Source organism: Aquila chrysaetos, chromosome 2, assembly GCF_900496995.4.
Source record: "Aquila chrysaetos chrysaetos chromosome 2, bAquChr1.4, whole genome shotgun sequence".
Taxonomy (NCBI): Eukaryota; Metazoa; Chordata; class Aves; order Accipitriformes; family Accipitridae; genus Aquila; species Aquila chrysaetos.
Window position 1 is genome coordinate 17031323 of NC_044005.1, and position 20404 is coordinate 17051726.

The 20404-nt window shown below is 41.8% G+C and overlaps 1 long non-coding RNA gene across 2 annotated transcripts in view; it reads right to left on the minus strand.

The window, feature by feature from the left end:
- Positions 1-20404, minus strand: part of LOC115335591 — a 45924-nt gene that overhangs the window by 17402 nt on the left and 8118 nt on the right. The window contains exons 1-2 of one of the 2 annotated variants that reach the window (XR_003921468.1): positions 18997-19550; positions 18247-18541 (exon numbers count right to left, since the gene is read on the minus strand). This is a non-coding gene — a long non-coding RNA (uncharacterized LOC115335591). Of the gene's footprint in view, positions 1-18246; positions 18542-18996; positions 19551-20404 lie in introns of those variants that run through there. The other variant, XR_003921470.1, reaches the window with a different exon arrangement.

The window sequence follows — 20404 nt, forward strand, 5'->3', positions numbered from 1 at the left end:
CTGCTCCCCTGTTCTGTATTTCTCAGAGCCTGCCTTGGGCCTGGAGCCTTGAATATCTGAAAGTGGTGAGTACTGGCCATTGTAGTGGAAGCCAATGGGAGCTGCAGTATGTGCTGCCAGGTCCTCTAAAAAAATTACATCGGGCACCCACAGTTATGCATACTTGTAATGTTACTCTTTTTTGCCCGAGGTTACCAGCTGTACTAGGGAGCAATGATACCCAGAATTGCTATTAAAGTTCCATAAATGGAAATAAGTCAGTGTTTGCACATTGCAAGGACCTGCATGGTGGAACACCCTGGAATGCCCCAGTGGGAAATAATTTTACCTTCACAGCAGAGACTGAGCTATGCATTGAACAGTGAAAAGAAAATCAAGTATTGAACTCACAAACTGTGTCATCTATTATGTGCACCAAGCGAGACTCAGATCCTGGGCAAAAATAGTCTGTGACTGATGCACCTGTGCAAGGTGGCAAATTAATGGAGTAGAGGCAATTTTAGTTGCAGCATTTCTTAGCTTCAAGTGCTGAGCTGTGCAACCTTGATAATGTTCTTTTCACATGCTGTTTTGTGTGTAATTATTACCTATATCAGCCCAAATTTAAAAATAGAGCACTTCCCTATTGAATGCCTCTTTCAGGACTCAGTTGCAGCTGACTCTTAAAGGTGCCAATAACCTGCAACTCACGCTGAAGGCTACTGGCACTGTCACAGCAACACCATCCAAGCTCTGAAACTATCAAAGCCTCTTTCAAAGTCCTGGGATGAACACTTCAAAATGGAGGCAGCTGAAAATCCCTTGCTGCTTTTAAAATATTAGACCAAATAAGATAAAATAACAGACAATTTGAGGAAGAAGCTAGTTTCTAAAACAAAGTTATCAAAGTAGGATAACACTCCAGGCAACCAACTCCCACACCTTTTATCATCATCATTAGTCATTTATATTGCAGCAGCATGCGGCAACCCCTGCTGACGTCTGGGCTAGAAACCAGACACAGATAGCGAGAACGATACCTAGCCCAAGCAGCTTACAAAATTACAACAGTACGAAGTATGGGAAGGGGAGGGGGGAAGAGCAGAAGGTTGAAGTGAGTTGCTGAAGGTCGATTTGCACAAACCCGGCACAGCCAGGAGAGCCAGGCCCTCGATCCACAGGAGCAGCTGCCCCTCTGGCTTGTGCTCAGAGCAAGCACGGCATGGGGGAGAGGCAGCAGCTCCACTTGTGCAGGTCCCACGCTCCTGGGGAAACAAGCTGCTTGTATGGGGAGTAGAACATTTGGGAAAACACGAGCATGAGGTGACACATCTCCTCTTCAGGGCTCAGCGTAGAGCTCTGTGGCACAGCAGAGAAGTGGGATTTGGGAGTGAAAAGGTCACGATTAACTCGCCAAATGCTCTGGCAAGGCCATCAGGATGGGCAGTGAGGAAAGGAGTATGGGAAGAGCTGGATTTCCTAATGCCTGTGCACTGGCACATTGCTATCACAAGTGCTCACTGTTGGGAGTTGTGGATATCACAGAGTCACAGGGACCTCTGGAGATCGCCTGGTCCAACCCCCCTGCTCAAACAACGCCACCTACATCCAGTTGCCCAGGACCACATCCAGAAAGCTTTTCAATACCTCCAAGGATGGAGACTCCACAACCTCTCTGTGCAACCTGTTCCAGTGCTCGCTCACCCTCCCAGTTACGTGCTTCCTGATGTTCAGAGATTTCTGTTGTTCAGCAAAGGATGTCACCTTGCATAGGGAGGAGAGCCATTTAGATTCATTTTTTGTCCTATAGCTTATTCCTATCCTCTTTAAAAAGATACAAATGATGTGGCTACAGATCTGGAGAGATTTTTTTTTACGTCTTCCAACTCTGTACAGGATGCCTAACAACCCACGTTCTTTCTCTGTCTGCAGTGATTACTGTACTATATAAGGAACTGTGCTGGTTTTGGCTGGGATAGAGTTAGTTCTCTTCACAGTAGCTAGCATGGGGCTATGTTTTGGGTTTGTGCTGAAAACAGTGTTGGTAATACAGAGATGTTTTCGTTACTGCTGAGCAGTGCTTGCACAGACTCAGGGCCTTTTCTGCTTCTCAGCCCACCCCACCAGTGAGGAGGCTGGGGGTGCACAAGAAGTTGGGAGGGGACACAGCCGGGACAGCTGACCTCAACTGACCCAAGGGATATTCCAGACCATAGGACGTCATGCTCAGCATGTAAAGCTGGGGAAAGAAGAAGAAGGGGGGGACGTTTGGAGTGATGGCATTTGTCTTCCCAAGTAAGCGTTACCCATGTTGGGGCCCTGCTTTCCTGGAGATGGCTGAACACCTGCCAGCCCATGGGAGGTAGCAAATGAATTCCATGTTTTGCTTTGCTCATGTGTGGGCTTTTGCTTTCTCTATTAAACTGCCTTTATCTCAACCCACGAGTTTTCTCACTTTTACTCTTCTGATTCTCTCCCCCAACCCACCAGGGGGGAGTGAGTGAGTGGCTGTGTGGTGCCTAATTGCCGGCTGGGGTTAAACCACGACAAGAACATACTTTGATAGCTAATGTAATGCAACATACACATCATGTTGCCTCAAGGTCATGGTAAATTGTATCTGTTTATATGATCCATCTTGACATACTCTAATGTAGTGCCAGTAATTTAAAACAATGCCCATATAAAATGTGAATAAGACCAAAAACATAGCCACAAAACTGAAAATATTTCACTGCTTGCTTATATTAAGGGTATTCAGTAGCATATTGGTAATTCTTCTTAAGGATTTAGGGAGAGGAATATATATTTTGCTACATTTTTCTTCAGTGGACACCAAGCCAAATTCCACTCACAAAACCTTGAGTAAAATTACTGTTAAAAGGAAAGCTAATCTGGATTTATGCCCCCAGAACAGAGAGCTAAATTTAACCCTGATTTTCTTTTAACATAAAATGGATTCTTTAAAAATATTGCTTGCAATAAAAAGGGTGCTAATAATAAATAAAATATTCATAGTATCTGAATTATGCAAAATTGGTCATTGGAAATGATTGTGTGTAAGTCCCAGAGTCCTTATAACACAGAAGGAGAGCACCAAGTCCCACTGAACTGATGTGATAAGTAAATGAATAGCAACATGCCTAGAAACAGTAGGTTGGTAACGTTTCTTTCAACTTAATTTTCAAAACAAAGTGATTATCTGTTATGAATTGTTGCCCAACATATTCTGCATGTTCACACAAACATGTTTTCTATTCTAGCAGCTGCTACACCATCCCTATAGGACTGAGGCTTTCTTAGTTAAGATACTTTGCTCACATTTGTGAAGTATCCATTTGGCTCTACGTGTATTTTTAAAGCCAAATTGTCCTCTAGGGAGATGTTTATCTATTTCTTCCCCTTTCATGCTGTAAGGCACCATCAAGGATTGCTGGGGGAGGTGACTGGGAGAAATGAGCATACCAGTAAAAAAAAAGGCTTGTGGTCATGGACCATCTAAAACCCACAGAATATGGCAGCCCTGCAGTGGAACAATGTTCTTCAGGCTCTAGTGAGAGAAAGGACTTTTCTCACGAAGCAAAACTGGGAAATGAACACTAGTCGTAGAAGAGAGATCCAGGTATTGCCAGTTCATGACGTGTAAGGAAATTCTAGTAGATAGAAAAAAATTGAAGATCCTGCATGAGTCTCATACCTGGGATTTATTAAAAAAAAAAAAAAAAAAAAAAAAAAAAAGGCACTTTGGCCAAACTTCTCCAAAGGCCATTTGAGGGTTAATTTAAAAGACCAAAGTAAGTATTAGTTCAGGTTAACCTGAAAATTCTGACTGAAATCAGTCATACTCTAAGAAAACTTCTAGATTTGCTTTACTACGTAGGAAAGAACTGGAAGGCTGCTCGATGGGCAAAACTCAGTGCTGGTTCAATTCTGGACTGAGAAATTATACCTTCTAATGAATACTCACAGACTCTGGTAAACATAATCAACCTATTCAATGATACCATAGCATTCCTAGATATTATGATTTCAGAACCTATCTGTAATGTAAATTGAACAGGCAGTTGTACTGATTAATGTTAGATGTGAAAGGAATAAGACTACACGATTGAAAAATTGAATGTGCAAAATGCTTTAAAATACAGTGTCACTCTACCACCCATCCAGAAAACCTGAGGCAGAGCAAGATGAAAAACTTTATCTAAATTCATGAAGCTGCTCACTGAAGCTCCAGAGAACCGAACTCTTTTTCCTGGTTTCCAGATCAGCACTCTATCCTTTGGACAACATTGTCTCTCTGCACCATCCGGTTTAAACTGATGAAGCTCAGCTTCAGTTTATACTGGTTGAAGTCTTGCAGCATAAGCTTTTTAACAAGTCACTTTGCAGCACCAACAATTTAATTCAGCTTAACAGAAATATAGAAATAGAAACAGTAAAAGGTCTTTTGACCTTTTCTGTTGGCTACAGTCAAAACCATGCAACAAAAAGTGCAGAGAGGAAATGTAGGACATACGCTCAAGTTGATGAGAAAAATGTTTGGGCATGTAACACAGTACACTGAAGAAAACATTCAAGAACAATTCATCCTGCTGAAAATATCATTCCCATAAGGCTACAAGGGTCAGTGTCAGATTATGCACTGTACAAGTGCCAGCCATAGAAGACGACCCACCCACAGGCCCTACAATCTTGGGCAGGAGGTCACTAAACACTAGCAATTGATCTATGGCTCTAGAGACTCCAAGGAGGAGCACAGAAAACCCAAATAAAATGTGCAGATTTCCCTTTTTTTTTGCTATTATACATACCAAGGAAGATTAATAAAGCATTAATAATGACACCATCCTGTCAATTCAGTGTTAATCAATACCAATGGTGAATAAACATAAATTAACACAACTCAGAAAAACACCCTTAAACTAAATTTCTCTCCATTTCCCCCGATACAGAAGCAACCTTCCAAAGATTTCTCTTTCTTTGAAGTAATTTTTCTCCAAAGACTTCCCAGCTGCTTAACTGCATTCACACAAGCCTGTCTAACTTCAGAACTCAAGCTAAGCCCTATTTCACTTATCCTATCAGTCCTTAGCTTCTCTCAAACATCACTGACCCAGGTAACATATCCGACCCTTGTTCTCCTCACAGGGTTGGGACTTTGTGTCACCCTCTGAACCACTCTTTTTTACGCTGAAGCTGGAAGTCATGTTGTGCACGCCACAGGTCCGACAAGGGACATCCCTTTGTTCCTCAGTGACTTTTCTGTTGAGTTTGGCATGGGCATTGCCTCAGTCAGACCACAGACCTGGCTCTGCATCTCCGGAAGCCTTTTAAGTTGCAGTCTGACATTTGAACCATACTTTTCAATTCATTAGATCTCCAGATGCCAAGCACACCGCAATAATTCATGTAGAAACTCTGCACAGTGACTGGTGACTGAAATGCAGCCAGCTCTCAAGTGAAGCACAGGCAGTTACAAACCAGAGAGCCATGCCAAATGGTCCAGAGGAGAGGAAGGGACGAAGAGTATTTTCTGAAGAGAAAGCGTACGGCAAATTTATATAGGGAAATGTCTTATTCCATGAATCAAAAGACGTAACCTTTCTTTGCCAAAAACTGGGGAGCCTGAAAGCTCATAACTCTACATTAGTACAGCAATTATATTAGCTTTCCCGTATTTTAAAAACCCAAGACAAAAGTTTAATGCTTCTGACTTTGCTTTTTAAATAGAAAGTGAGAGTTACACTAGACAAACTCCAATTTAAAATCTCAGCGGGGCTGACAGCTGTGTTGAAGAAGAAAGCTTTTTCACAGTACAAGCTTGTGGGTTGATTTTAATAATGGACATTTTCTTTCCATAGATCCAATATTTATATTCTTTTTGTTATTTGAAAACTTGTCTGGGGACACATAAAACTGCCTGCATCATAATTACACTTGCCTACATTTCATGCCTATAATCAGACTAGGACCTATGGCAGCAGCCATAGGAAAACTGGAAAAATCTATTCTGCATGGGTTAGTAAGAGAGACTCCAGTTATTTTTCCAAAAGGATAATCTATTTCATGGTGAAGAAATTAATTCTGTCCAGTTTTCAGGAAGCTAAGGTTTGGCCAGGAGAATTTTTTTGGCTTATTTCTGAAAGAAAACATTCAAAGGACTCCTGAGTATGTCATCCCAAGCTCATGACTCTCTCTCTTCCAGTTGCTCCCAATTCCTTCTTCCTTTTTCCAGTTCTTTCTCCAGTGTAGCTTGCTTGGAGAGTGCAAGCCAAAGCAGGAGCTGCTCGCAAGCAGGGAGTGGTTGCAGGTAGTTTGCAGAGCAAAACAGCATTGCTGCGGCTCACTGTGCTCAGGGGGGAACGGAAGATGGACGTAGGCTGGTGGAGTCCTTCTGAGTGAAAGCTGAGTGAAAGGGTTGTACAACTCATAGCTACATTTAAACCTCCACAAATAATCCAAGAATCAGGCTTTTTATAGAAACCCACTGGCAGTGTTTTACTTTGAACACTGCTGCTTCTTGGACTACAAATGTCAAAAGCGTATCTATAGTGATGCGCTGCTGCAGGCTGGCCTTGGGAAACCCTTCATAAAAATCTGTCAGTGAGGCTGGGTAACTTCCCTCCTCTGACGAAGTCATCCATTCTGGTCACAGCTACGCTCTCTGCACTCTCCCTGAGGCTAAGGTAAACATTACTGAGGAGAAAATGTGCATGACTTACAAATGCACAGCACTTCACCACATGCAGGTATTTGCAAATTAAGGACAGAATAGATTTCTCATAGATACCTGCATGTACACCATGCTCTACCAGCATGACGACTGTGCCACGCTCTGCACACTTCACAACCAGTTAAGAACAAACTCTTCCACCCCGCACTTGCAATAACATTTTTGCTGTATGCTGTTGCCTGTCACAGGAAGGATGGCTGAGTGGCCAAAGCACCAGGTGGGGACTGGGGCGTTAGGGCCTCTGGGGTCCCGGGGGGCACCTCCGCGAGCATGGGGACACCCTTTGCAGTTGGGAAGTTGTTCAGCATGAACAATCCTGGCTCCGAGAAACTGCATCTCCATCCTCCCCGCTCATTATCACTCTCTTCCCAGGTATGTGCTGCTGGGAAAATGCTGTGCAGAGCTACCAAACATTTCATTAAAGCACATGATTCCCACCTTGTCAAAGCACTGTATGGGCTGCTTCTCCTTCACTGTTGCCAGGTGGTAATTGCTAACCAGGAAAACAGGGACTTGCAAAAATGACTGCTCTTCATAGATGGAACATTGCCCTCTCTCAAGAGCCGTAATCCCCCTGTTAGCATGAGTCTCTGTTGCCTTCCTTCTGTTTTCTCATTCCTGACTTCTTGTAAATGCTAAGTTGGGGGGGGGGGGTTCTGTGTCAGTTTGCTGTCAAAACTGTAAACACTAGAATATTACTAGGCATCTCAGCAAAGGAAGATTTACAGATGTTTGGTCTTCATTATTTTGTTATAATCTTACACCTTTTTTTTTTTTTTTTAACAGCACAGTAAACAAGGAATTTAAAAGCTCCCAAACATGGCTTATAAATTCCTCGTGTTCCAACTTGCAGCCATTTATAACTGATATCAGCTTTATCTCTGCTGCAGTTACAGGACTGCTGCACACACAACCGTGCCTGAGGTAGCTCCAACATAGCCAAGTGGGAGCAGAAGTCCCCTAGAAAGTGCAAGGGCCTGCACCCCCCATGAGGAGCAGCTACCTGAAAGCGCAGCCACGGTCCTGATACATCTATCAGATGCACCCTGAAGCCCACACCCTACCATCTTTCCTCTGCCTATTACTTAATCCAGCTACACCAATGCCAGCTGGGTACATTTATACAGGTTGTTTAGTACGAGTGAAAATAAACACCCTAAATGGAGATATGCAGTCATTTTATGAGGAGTTAGAAGAAATCTGTTCCTGTAAACCATTTTCATGGAGTTTTGTGGCTGACAAACAGGCTGGCTGAGTGAAACTAACCAAGACGTCTGCTAAATCTCAGAGGTACCCAGTTGCAGAGCAGCTCTGCTAATACCAGTGGAGATCTGTGTGCAAAGGCGTTGTGCAGAGACACAGAGATACGCCCTGAAGATTTGCTGAAGTACCCTGAGTATGTAGCAGATAAATGTTTGAAGCAGAAAGAGAATGGAAAGAAAGTTTCAGATAAAGAAACAAAGTGCAAAGCCACAGTCTGTTCTTATTTTCTACCACAGCAACTTGTACCGGTGGTGGTGATGAAACCAGCCAGTGGTGTGATCCAGCTGTGGCAGAAATCAGTGGCACAATTCTCACCGACTCCACCAGGTACTGGATTGGGCTTTGAAAGCAAAAGTTGCCCAGACAAGCACTAGTAGCAGAAACAAAAAAAACTTTTTCATAACTTAGTCACCCAAATTGCTAGCATATGTACTGACCCCAGATCCCTGTTAGTCCCTGAAAATGACCCACATAGTAAGTTATCAGCTCCAGTAACCTCAAAAGAAGAGGACCGTGTGACAATGAAGATTCACAGAAAGTCCCTTTCTTTTGGCTGTCCTATTCTCATTTAGTAATAGCTTGTACTGAGAGCAGCCCCTGCCTCATGCGGCAGCATAGCTTTCTAGCTTAGGTATTTAAGGAAAAGTAGAGCTACACCGCCAGACACATCAGCAAAGACAGTGGCAAATGATCTTCACTACAAAAAGCATTAAAGATAATGAAAGTATTAATGATTCATATCAAAAATCAACTTAAAAATCCATATGTAATGCTGATAACTGGGACCAGATATGTGGTAAAGCAGCCAGTGAAACTAGTTACTCACCTTTTGTTGTTCTGTGTGCTTGCAGAGTTAGTTATGGAAGTTGCATTCACTTGGAATTTAATTCCCTACAAGAGCCTGTTTCTCCTACTGTTTGTACAGTATCTACCACTCTCAGGCCCTGATCTCAATAACTGATAATAGCTGCAATCCATGTGACAAGCACAGGACAAAAATGCACCCAGATTTCAAGCACACCCTCATCTTGGGTAGGAGTCACATTCTTAGAGGGGCTCGTGCTGAGCCTCGCAGCCATTCCGAGCACCTGCAGCTCCCGTGGGTGCAGTGGGGCCAAATCCTGCCAACAGTTCGCAGAATCAGCTTCTGCTGCTGCCTCTTGCCCACAGCCAAGCAGAGCATCGAGCTCTGATTGGCCTCCTAGCTCTCCATGTGTCCTTCAGGACCTGAATTGCACATGTGCTATAATAGATCCAAGAGGTTTCCTTTGAGCTTATGGTCCTGCACAAGCATAAATTGATGCATTTATTGTATTCTGGGTGATGTGAAAAAGCATCAGCCTTGTGTATTTGTGCTGTATCACCCAATCAGTAAGCTAGAAGAAGTAGGGCCAAATCCCGAAAGGGTTAAGCCAGTCAAGCTACATCAGTGAACACCGTTTGAAAGCATAGATGTTGTTTGGCATATATCTTAAACTGTCAGGAGGAGCAGCCAGTGAGCAATGCAGTACTTGACCTGTCAGCATGATACAGATCATTTACATAGCTTTTTACAAACATTAACAGATTAATCCTCACCTTGGGACACACAAGCAAGGTTCAGTAGCCCTGACAAACAGACCTGGAAGCTGATTCACACAGTGGTTGTAACCTGATTTCCAGGAGAAACCAGCATCTTTACGTTTTATAAAAGCAGAGAAGGGGATGGGACTTCATACCACCAGACCAGGAGAAAAAGAAGTGTGAAGCAGTTAGCAGCTTTGGCCCAGCCACTTGTTTCTGTGGGGAACTGGGGCTATTGGGACTTTCTTAAGTGCTGATTTCCTGGCTCCTCTTCAATTCACACCATCTGTGACAATCCCAAGTAGGAAGGTAGTTCTCACACCAGCACAGAAGACACAGGCACGTTCACATGCAAAGCACTGTATTTCACACCCAAAGTGTAAAGCAAACCAAGCAGCCGAAGTAGAAAAGTCCTACCTGGTTGCAATTTCCTTACCCAAACAGCTATCCAGAGCATCTCAGCTCATTGCATTTCCGTGGGATCTGTTTCTAAAAGCAGTAGCAGTCACATACTAACACATGGGTGAAAGCTGGATCCTGTGCACAAGGCTTGGGCTTTGCATTGAGGAACAGGGATCATCTGTGATGGATACGGCCCACAAGGTCATGCTGACAGAGCCCATAGACCGAGAGAGAGAGACACATGGCTGTGGCCTGTAAAGCCATGCTGGCTGTTTTGTTTAATTACCTGGGAGACATCCTTTGTGCACACATCATTTACGCAGCTGAGGGGTCTGTTCTTAGCAGTATCATGGAGGACTGAGGAGTTGTCCATAAGCCACAGGGGACTGGGAGATGAGGTCCCTGGAGAGGCAGGACAGGGAGTGAACTCACCGCTGTGTCTCTCTGCAGGAGGGGTATGCATGTATGCACCGAAGGGGTGAGAGGCTCAGTTCATACACGCATGCAATGGACGGGTGTACCCAGATACACTGTCATGGGAGTTAGCGATGTGTGTCCATACGGACTGGGATAGACACAAAAAGGGTCAAGGGAAGATGCATCTGTACAGGCATCTGCTAGATATGTGTGGCCAAGGAGGACATGCCACCGGATTCTTAAGATACATAGTAATTCATGTGTTGTAACTTGGTAAAACATTCGGGATTTGTCCCTAAAGAACTGATGTCATGAAGGTCTCCTCTGTTTTATGAAGGAAATTGCTAATTGATCCTGCCTGTTTGCATCATATTCACACTGCACTACTCCTGTGCTTAACCTGCAGGGATCCATGTGTGACTTGACTTCTGCAGGGAGGTACTGCACCTCCATGTAAGGCTCCAGAGAAGGGCTGTGGGTAGGAACAGGTTGTGAGGTAGGGAACACTAGTGTTTCTGACGTTAAAATCCCTGTGATGCCCATTTGGTGTGCCTTCTTCATGTACTCATAAATCTACTGAAAGCCAGGTGAGAGATCACAAACGAATCTGGAGACAGATTCAGCAAAACTGTTGCAGGATTCTCCCTGTAACATTAGGCATGGTCTACTTTTTTTTTTTTTTTTTTCCCCAAAGGAATATAAGGCTTTAGTGATGCTTTTGATCTATCTCCTCTTGTGAGACATTGCAGATGTGACTAGTAGTCTTTTCCTAGCTTACTAAAATTTGGGGAGGAGGACTGGAATTATTTTGTGGTGAGCATGAATGGATGGAGGAGATACTCTGTGGGGCCTTCTGCATTAAACATCCATTGCATGGTTTTCAGGGTGGGGACAACAACTAGACCCAAACGTACCAGTGATCCCTTACAATTCCTTTACAAAGCACAGAAACAGATGGAGAATTTGAGGGATAACAATTAGGAGCAGAAGTAACAGACCAACCCTTCCTCAGTCAGCTCTGATGTGATATTAAAGTGATATTAAAACCATATTACAAGGTACATCACATTGCACACTCAAGATGTTCCCAGTGACATGACACATTGAAACACTCTGAGCATTGCATGAAGTCATGTCAAAGATGGTGTTCCTTTCATACTGAGTTAACAATATCTGAGAGTGGCTCCAAAGGAGCAGGTACAATGTAGATTGTGACACATTTCCACAGCAGTGTTTTGAGAAAGCATCCAGCTGTGCCAAGCTCCAGAGCATTTTGATGCAAAGTAAAGCATTTGCTATGGAATGAAAACACAGGAACCCAAAGCAAATGGATATGACATCAGTGAAACAGATGATTCTTCCTAAGGAAAGCTTTGTTTTCTAGCTTTTTTTAATACAGATAGAGAACAAGTACTATGTTCAGCAGCACAGAAACAATACTACCCTTAGGGCCATTGTGGTCATCCATTAAGATCCACTTTCAAGAATGCTTTAAAAGCCCTTCCAAAATCCTACCTTCTCCTGCTAAATATTTTGTACTGCTTTCATATTCAATGAAAAGTTACATTTGCTGTGAATACCTGAACAAAAACCTTTCAACCAGTTTTTGGCTTGGGCACAAAGTGAAAAAGAAATTCCAACAACACACAAGTCACAGGTCTTAATAAACAGTCTTGCCATCTTGCTTTCTCATCCAAAAAGTTAAATGGTTTTGTTTTCAAGCATCAGACTTGCCTTCCTTAAAGGAAAGTTTCTGGTACTCTTAACATAGTAACATCTCACTTTACAGACAGTATTGCTAGGTTTTGGGATGTGTCAAAGTAAAGTCCTAATTTTTCTCATCAAATACATCACAGTTTCACATGGAGGAGAAAGTGATGCTTTTCAATATCTAAAGACATATGCATAAAATGGCAAGTCCTAAATTTTCAGAAGTCAGAAGTTAAGAATATGCACTGCATTAATATCCTCATTAAATGGATAACAAACCATTAAGGCATGATTTATATTCACAAGCACCACATTGTTTTCTACTCATACCACTCTTTTCTGTCTAGCTTGGTTAAAAACTGGAACAGGCATTCCTCCACTCTGTTTTATCATAAAGAGATGTACCAGACATCCTTTACCCATTTTGTAATCTCTTATTTCATCAAAGCTTACTGATCTCTTTGGCTCATCAACTTTTCTCCAGGCCTTTTGTTTCTGAGGCTCTTACCATGAATGAAATTCTTTATGTTCATGGACTTCAGTGGTTCTTCAATGTTTCTTACCCAACTAAAAACCACCTTACCTGTCAAAGTTCAATAATTACCATACTATATATATCATTAGATTTACTTTTCTGATCTATTAATGTTGTAGAAAATATGCAAATATAAACCCCATGCTCAGATCCTCAAAGGTATTTGAATCCTTCAGCCCCCCTGATTTAAAAAAAACTAGGGGCCGTATGATAAATTAAGGTCTTAAACACCAGCATGTGTTTGAACTTAAACACTTTTATGTATTCTAATATCGAAGCGTCCACAGAAAAATTGCTAGCTTGCTGGAAAAGCCTTTCAGAACCTCTTTTACGATATTTACAGATACCATTAGGTCTAGTTTAGGACGGAGGGCTGAGGTAGGCTGGGGACAACCCTGTGCACCATCACTGCTGATGAAAACAGAGTGCAGGTGATCCTCCTGGCTGCCCTGAGCTCTGTGCATTGGAGAACAGTATTTTGAAGCAAGTTATGTAATTGCTCACTCTGATGGAGTATGTGTTGACTAAGGCATTCCTTTCTAACCCTTTTGGATTGTACGCCAGTAAGAAGTTCATGTCAGAAAAAATAAGAGTACTTGATGCAGTAGGGTGCATTTTAAGTTCTCTTCTTAACATTTCTCAAGAATAAAACACAAGTGAAATAAGGTTTCCAGTGGAAGTACTGCTTTTAATCAGACTTTCATACTCTTCTACATTAATAAGTCATTGGGTAATTGGGTAAGTTCAGTACCTGTCAGCATCCAGAAGTATGTCACAGCTGGAGCTGTATCAGTAGACCAGAGTGAGGCAGATACTCCTTAAGCTTCTGGGATATTCTGCTGCAGAACTCATTCCAAAACTCTGGCACACTTGCAAAAAGCTTTTTTTCCTTCTCGACATGTACAAAATTTTCCTGGGTTTGTATTAAGATGCCAAGGCAGATTTTTTTCCCCAACTTCAGATGTAATTTTAGCAGCTAAGTACTTTTTGTACAAAACGTCTTTTCCTTTTTCATAAAGAGGATAGAAAGCTGAAAGAATTACCTTGGACAGAGTAGGCATACCGGGGTTAATAAAAATCACTGTTAGGTACCATATTCTCTGTGTCATCTTTTTACCCACAGGTGCTGGATTCATAATGACCTGTGTGAACTCTAGATAGCAAATCATCAGTCTTTTTATCTTGTAACTGGATTTTTTTCTGTGTTGAAATTTGATTCATTTACATACCTCCACAGCTGTCCTTAAACCCTGACAGCATTGAGAGATACACACGTACATCCCCCAGAACCTGTATGGCATGCTTAGGATATTTCTATTTAGTAATTTTCTGTTTAATCTAGGAAATACTTCCCCTGTGTAGTACAGCAATTACATAATTAATGGTTACATTCACACAGAATGGCTTGAGAGCGAAAAAATAATTTTTAGGACAACTGTGTCAGACCAGAAAGGAAGTACGCCTCAGTAATTCCCTTTCACATATGATACTTCAACTAGTATTAACTTAAAAGTCCAAATGCAAGTCATTAAGCAAAAAAATGAACAAAATGAAGAGCAACCTTGCAGGGACAGTGATGAACTGAGAATAAGGACATTTGGGTTCAATTCCGAACTCTTCCCTTGCCAGTATAGCTTTGGGCAGTTTCTTTGTTCCTCAGTTCCTTATCTATTTAATAAGGATATTAATACTCGATTAATTCTACTGCTTGCCTGCATGCCTTTTGAAGGCCTCTTGAAGGTTTTTGTAGTAGAAACTACTTCTTCTGGTATCCATAAAACTCTCAGCACAATGGAGGCCCGCTTTTTGTTGAAGGCACAAGAAGAATTAAAGGAGGGAATCACAATGGAAACTTATGTCTACCATGGACCTGGTAAGAACTGCTGTTCAGTATCAGTAATATAGAGCTCTATAACATCTAATGCTAAAGATGGCCCTTCAGAGAGTTTCTAATTAAAGAACTGACCTGTAAGAGCCAATAAATATTGGGACAGCTATAATGGATCTAGTTAAAAAATATACAACAAAACATTTCCCGTGTTGCAAATTTTCACTGAGAAAAACAGATAAACAGGTATCAGTACAATTACTTGTAACAAATGAAAGTCTGATTAAAAATGTTTAAAAAGACATGTGTCATTTTGAAATCAGTATTTCCACAGATACAGATTTTTAGAGCTTTACATTTTTAAAAATATTACACCCTTTCAATTTTTTATCCTGGTTTATGAAAAACACAGATGCTGATCTACCAAAATTTCTTGTCAGATAAATATTCTTTCTGTGGCTATTTATGTTTAAACAAGAAAAGTTTAAGACTCGTTTGGTTTTGTTTTAGGGATTTTTGCGGGCCTTTCAAAAATCAGGTTTTTGCTAGATCTTGAATCAAGACAGCTCAAGGCATTCCAAGTACAGGAACTGCTTATGTGTTGTATTATTAAAGCACATTTTTCTTGACTAGAAATGGTTCCTGCAAGTGTGGAAAGTATTTCCACTGTTCAGTATAACTTTCCTTATAATGCAGATGGTTCGAGCTCTAATTCACATAGTTTATCTAAAGAAACAGTTCAATGGACTGAAATGAAAGACGTGTTTTCAGCATCAGACCTTCATTGAATAATATCTTAAAAGAAAAGGAAATTACTAATTTTACTTGCTTTAGAATTGAGAGAGAGAACCAAATACAGCTGTTGTGCAAATGTTTAAAATAAATGATTAAAAATGTCACTAAAGAAAGAGTTCTAAGTCACAGTAAATCATTGACAGAAATATCTGCTTAAGAGAACAAACATCCTGTATCATGCAAAACCTTCTCTCTCAAAATCACACACTCTAGAAAATAATCCACTATTCTTGTTATGTATATGTTGCTATTATAGCGATAAAAGAAACAAATGAACCTATTGCTGCATTACTGTACTGGATACATTTTAAAGGTTGCTATGCTTTCTTTTTTCTAATATTTTTCTTTCTTCCATAATGCGCAAAAAAATTCCAATGCACTGTATTCTGAAAAGGAACTGTTCTTTACAAATTACAATGAAGGAAATATTTCTTGTTATGTGATATATAACCTAATAATATAGACATTTATAAGCATGCAAAATTGCACAGGGAAAGAAAATCTGGATGATTTTATGCTTCCTATTTCAATATATATCTGTATTCTGTAGGAAGTTTACTATAACTATGACTTCATATTGTGTTTCTATACCCTAAAGATAAATATGTTCCTGGATCAAAGAGCTAAACATCATGTATTAACTAAAATATGAAAATATTTAATGTAGCGGAAAGTTTGGTAAGTAACCTTGAACCTAATAATAGTGAGTACTTTTATAGGATCAGTGATAACTTAAAGGATTTTTTTTTTTTTTATGAGTTACCAGAACTGGCAATACCTAGTAGCAATGTTAATACCGTCACAAAAATAAATAAGGCAATGAATGATTCCAATAAGAATACACTTCTCGGATGTGGAGACCACTAATAAAAGTAAACTTTTGCATACTCTGATAATTCTTCTCTAACAATGTATCTGTACAGTTGCATGATCTTTAAGAATGTAATTAACCTATTTTTCTTGTCCTAATTACAAGGCAAAAGGATTCACGTGGGTAAAAGGAAAAACGATTTTGTTTAGAAGGGAAATACAAATTATGCCCAAAGCCTAATAAATCTGTTGCCATGACAATCAAAGAGCCTGGTCTTATAAAACCTTCCATAATTTATTCACATGAGTAGCTCTTACTCATACAGTTGTCCCATTGATTGAAATAGAACTGCTGATGTGAGGAGAGATTTGCAATGGGAAACCTGAATTTAGGATGCAGTCCTTGTTCACATAAAGAGCTGAGGGGACTACTTCCACAAGTAAGAGCTTCTTTCAACAGTGAAGACTGGAAAATGACATTTATGGGTTGTGTTGTCCTTCTTCAGTTTTCCTTATTGGTTGTTCTAGTAGTCACACTTCTTAGATGGTAAAATACACAAAAAAATCTACTTCAATGCACATGTATACATATTTTGAACCAAGGCTGGTTCCTCTGAACCCTACTGAAAAATTGTCACACCACAGGAATGTTTATATCGTCTGTTTCCTCCTACTGCAGTGATTTGAAAAAGCTGCATTGCCATTCTCTCTCTAAAAACTGGCTTATGGAGTCCTTCATCATACAAGGAGGAGGTGTATTGGAAACTACCACAAAATTCCATCTTTTGAATAGTATTCAAGCTCTGATTCTTGTTCATGAGTCCTGGTGTGGCCTGGCCTGGCCTTTTTGCTTTGGCTCTTTGCATCCCTATCACCCTCACCACCTGCTGCCAGGAAACCGTCACCTCCATATCCAGCTGGACAGCCCCGGACAACCGCTACAAACGCTCTCCTGGTCCATTTCTAACCCCATCAAAAGGAGTGGGATTTGCAAGGGATTACCCTTAGAGCGGGGGCAGGCCCTTACCACAGTTTGCTCCTCAAGAGGCACTCAACTTTCCTTCTTCCAAACTCAGTGATCAACCAGAATGCATAAGAAAATATATATATTTCACATACCCACTCTTTCATCTTTTAGTTCTACCCTAATTTCTGAAACAGAGGTCCAAGTAAACCAGGCTTTCTGGAAAACTAACCTTCCATCTCAGTATACTCACTATGTAATTACTGATCTGCTTGGCAATTTCCTGATAATGACCCTAAATTTTGTTAAGTCAGGTAGTTAGTTAATAACATCATCTTGCACTCCCCTAGTACCTTTCATCCAGGAAGATGAAAGCACATTACAGCTATTAATGAAAAATACCTCACAACATCCACTGGAGCCATTTATAACAATTCTCAACATCCCACTAATACATGACAAAAATTACATGAAATGAGAATATCTCGTACTGGCTTTGCTTATTTTATGACTTAGGTCATCAAGAGTAACATTGTCGTAATTCACAGTGGTCATTTTTTGGCTTTCTGGCATGTATAAAGGATCTGCCTCCCACTGTATCTAAAACACAGCATCCAAGTCTGCATTTGATATTTATTCACCATGGGAAATAAAATAAAGTGAATCTTTCGTACCTGCAGATCTTGCAGACATTCAAAACCCTTCTGTATCTTTTATTTACTCAGATAATACTTATTGAGAACTATTCTTACGTTGATACAGGATTTCTTTTACTTTCTATTTTTGCCTTCTATTGGTCAGTGCACGACTGAGGTGCAGGGAAGATATAGCACCATGACCCCAGAGAGACAGACAGAGCGAGAGAAAGAGAAGGCAGGAGGAGGGGAATGGAGGGAGGGGAAAAAGAGAGAGAAATGTCAAAACAAATTCTTAAGCATCCTCTTTAGTGTGGAAATATGCACAATACAGCTACTGACGTTCCAGTCCAAGTGCAAATGACAGCACAGGTGTGCACAAACCCACACACGCACATACACACTGTCACAAAGCAAGGGAGAAAGACAGAGATGATCTTACAAAGCTGCTGCAGTAATCAGGACACTTGCTCCTGGAAACAACCATACAAACAAACATTCTTTTGTTAGCTTTCTACATTTTTTCAATTTTCATTTGATGATTGCTATTATTTTTACCTCTCACCATAACAGAAACACGGTTATTATTAAAAGGAAGGAAAAAGGCCTTACCATGCAGTGCATCAGGAAGAGATGAGAAGCACAGAGCATGCTGCAGAGATTAAGCTCAGCATGGCATTCAGATATCCTTTGGAATTGAAGAAAATTGTCCAACCCATTCTTCCTAACAAAGCGGACAAGTTTTCTCTAGGCTTGAATTTTTCACCAGAAGTCAGATCCTTACAGTGCATTATATGTTCTTCTTCAGGAGATATATTTCCTCCAGTTAAGTTTCAGCTCCGCAATGCCATTTCCAATCAGCTCTAAGAAGTTCTTCATTCCCAGATTCGTGGTGTCATCAGAGGGACTCCAAAGAAAATCAAAGAAAGAAAGAAAAAAAGAAAATAATACCTTACCGGAGCTCTGAAATTACTATGCCGAAAAGAAAAAGAAAAAAACCCAACCACCCCTCATTTACTCTATTATCTATGTGTTTCACAGCAATCAGTATCAGCTCTTTGGTCTCATATATGCAGTGTTGATTACTTGTAATAAAGGAAGAGGCAAAAACTTTCCCAATTCACACATGATGCATTTTCATTACTGCTGCTCAACGATGCACTACCAGACAACCCTTCTCATCCTGAGGAATCTCTAAAACCATCTGACAGAAACATCAGCTGTCCCTTTCCCTTCCCAAAGAACATGAACATTAGAATTTCTAGAAAAGCGTTGGAGAAAGCTTGACAAACAACCCCAAAATACGAATTAGATCTAAAAGCAAAACCCTCGAAGCAGGAGAGTTCTTGAGCAAGGAGATACCTTGCCTGAAGGATTTGGGGACACACGCGCTAAGTCATCATAGGGAAGGAGAAGGGGATAAAGAACAGTAGCTAACGGTGGGTTCGGAGAGGGTGGGGTGGCACCGAATGGGTGTCAGGCGGGAGTGGGATCCCGAGGCACCCTCAGCCTCCTGCCTTCTCGCTGACAGCAGCTCGGGCTTCCCCTGCACTTTCTGCAAAGCATATTAATTGATTCTGGTTGCTGAGCAACTAACTCTGGGGAGCCACATCGACAGCTCCGGCACAGCTTCGGCAACAGCAGCGGGGAGAGGGGACGGTCTCCCCCGCCCCCCTCCTCCTCCCGGGGCTCGCTCACCCTCCCTCCCCAGGGTCCCCCCGGCTGCCCTGCCGGGAAGCTTTGCAAGGAAAAGGAAAAAGCCCCCATTAATGCAGCAGGGAGAGGAGGGGGGTTGCTCCCCCCAGCCTGCGCGGCACCGGCAGGACTCGGGCGAGCAGCCCTCCTTCACACGGAGAGCACCGCTGAAGCCCCACGGGGCGTCCTCCACCCCGCGTGGGGTGCCTGGGCCAGGGGGGCTGGTGCAGCCGTGGGAAACCCACCAAGGCATGGAGAGAGGTAGGTGAACCAGGGTGGTGCAGCTTCCTTCTGAAAAACGAAGCTGGGTTAACCCTCTGGTTCTCCAGGCGTACTGCAAAGAGGTCATTAAAACGACAAGCAACTCCCATAGTTATGCCAATACATGGGTTCAAAAGTGAGTGGCTAGTAGAAGCTGTGGCCACTTAAGCTCGGCCCCTGCAATATCTGGGTAAATCTATTACTTATTTCTGACCTCTTTATCATGTTGCACTTCAGACAGAGTAGACACTTCTCTGGCTGAAGGGGCACACAGTAAGCCAGAGCCACCGTCCAGAGGAATCACCTGGATGTCTTTGTCAGAGACTGCAAAATGGAGTTCTTTGACATAGCCTTGTCATTGCTTTAACTGATGTTCTGTTTAAGTTCCTCACAGAAGAGAAGCAGCAATGAGGCCATTTAGTTTTGGCCCGTAAAAGAGATGGGATAACTGGATAACCGGAGCCGGCTCCAAGGGGCTCCTCCTAGAGCGCCTCGACTGATGGCCCCATAGGAGCGACACCGAGGATTTCTGCAAGGTTGATGCCGAGTGGATGGACCCTGAACAGGGCCTGACCACTGCAATTTGTGGCAGGGCTTCCACTCACTGCTGTGGCTCTAGAGCCTGAAAAAAATCTCCAAAACACCACACTGTCCAAAACAAGACATTTCCTTTGTGCTCATATTTTGGATAAGCCCTTAGTCAGATCATGGCATTTGTTCAGCACTGACTAAGCTGTCTTTCTGTTGCACAGGTAAGATGTAAGAAACGAAAAGACCTCAAGATTTCTCTCCCTGTGACCTGGCAGTAAGTGCA